Raw genomic sequence first — 2,080 nt, 5'->3', positions numbered from 1 at the left:
AACAGTTTTCAGCGTCGGTGGCTCTTCACAGAGGGTGCAGCCCCTCGCGCTGCGCTCAGGCGGGTTTGAACGGTCGCTGGGAAACGCGCCATTGTGACTGAACACAAAGCGGGGGCCCGGGAGGGCTGGAGGTGAGGCCGCCGTCGCGCTTAAATCGGCATTAATATATTGTTGCTGCGTTGCCAAGCGATTCTGAACACTTGATAGACTTGATAGATGGCACTCACGACCAGGACTGACATTTGTAAAACATCAGCACAGGAGGAGTAAGGAACGTTTGTCTATATTTTAGACGAAAGATCTGCACTTGAAAGCGCGGGAAGTTCAGAAGAGAGTATAAAAGAGCCGGCTGAGAGACCTTCAGGGCATTTCCTGCAGGCCCTCGAGGTCTGTAGGCAGTTCAAAGCATTCTCGTTGAGTTTCAAGGGCAAATTCAGAACAAAATTTCTTTGATAGGTGCAGCCATGGGCAAAATTACAGGGAGTAGTTGCAGAAAATATCAAATGGAGGTCTGATGCTGTATGTCTGAAGGAGGAGCAGGAGGGAGGAGATGAGATTTGCATTGGAGGCAAGCCAATTTTAGTTAAGATGGTAAACTTTATAGATGTGGACGGGTGAAGGTCAGAGTTCATGACCTGTTAATGACTTAGCCGGGAGACCAGACAGAGGAAGAGGTCTGCTTTGTGCTTAAACATGTGGGAACAGAAAATATTTTAAAAGGCAAGACTAAACCGTTATAGACAAATAATTGACAATGAGAGTCTGTCAGTCTGGATCTTTCAAAAGTCTGATGTTCTGGGTTGATATGCTTATATTTTACTTCATTTAAAGCGAGACAAATAGTGCAGTAAACAGCAAAACTGCTTGTGCTACAAACCAGTGGGCTATCTTTAAGACAATGTTTTATAATAAACAGCAAAAAAAAAATTATGTTCAAGGCACTCAAAAAAGGTTTCTTAAAAATCATTTACTTTATTATTGCAAACTGATATTTTTACCAAATTATTATCAAAAATTGAAAATCAAACAAAACATGCTCAGGGGTAGCATAACCCTCTACTGCATGGTGTTGCCATATGGCAGCATGATGTGTATGTTCATTTCCCTGCCAGGCTGCCACCACTGTTGTTTCTTCTTTAAGACCAACGTTCTAAATTTTTTGTTGAAAAGACAAGACCGTAGTTTAGCCAATGATATGCTTTGGTTAAGTCACATGACATGCAGTGTTTTTCTGTGGCGCGATTTCTGACAGACTGGTGTTTGAGAGAAACATTAATTGCTGAATGCAAATGTAATCGTCAATAAAACAAAGAAACAAATTATGTCTGATACACAAAAAAATCTGAGACATCACCTTCAGTAAGTTATGATGACATATTAACGACTCAAAAAAGTTTTTTTTATTTTTAACTAATTTGTATTTGTAATAAGTAATAATAATAAGTGTATGTGTTGCCATGTATATCAATAATATTCTGAAAAAATGATTAAATAAAAGCTGTTGGAATATCAGCTGCTGGAAAGGTGTCATTTATAAGTTCTGTGTTAAAGTATAATACTGCAACACCAATTAAATTATTTCAAACAACGAAATAATTAATTATAAGTTCTAAATCAGAAATTTCTAAGTTAGATCCACTATTCGACATTGTTGCCATATGGCAACATATCATAAAGTACCTTAAAAAAAATCCAAAGATTTTTTTACAGCACTTCAAGAAAACAGTCAATATATATTTTATAGATGTATTATAATACGTGCATTAGAGGATTAAATAATGTGTTGGTGCAAAATCAGTCCAAGGCACTCGAAAAATGTGGAAAAATATTATTAAAATAGCTTTTAAATATCTAGTGTCTTAGACTGATTTTTGCTTTTAATTCTGATGAATCCTTTAACCAAAGAGCACCAACACACCATTTAAGCTAGCCCTGAGCACTTTATCTTTGATATTATATGTTTGATAATAATTTGGCAAAAATACCAGTTTGCAGTATTAAAGTAAATAAGTGTCATGTAAGAACTTCACACGCTCTTGTGAAAACAAGAATTGATTTGATGGGGGGAAAAATCCACACG

Source organism: Danio rerio, chromosome 5 (assembly GCF_049306965.1).
Source record: "Danio rerio strain Tuebingen ecotype United States chromosome 5, GRCz12tu, whole genome shotgun sequence".
NCBI classification, from domain to species: domain Eukaryota; kingdom Metazoa; phylum Chordata; class Actinopteri; order Cypriniformes; family Danionidae; genus Danio; species Danio rerio.
This window is presented reverse-complemented; position numbering follows the sequence as displayed.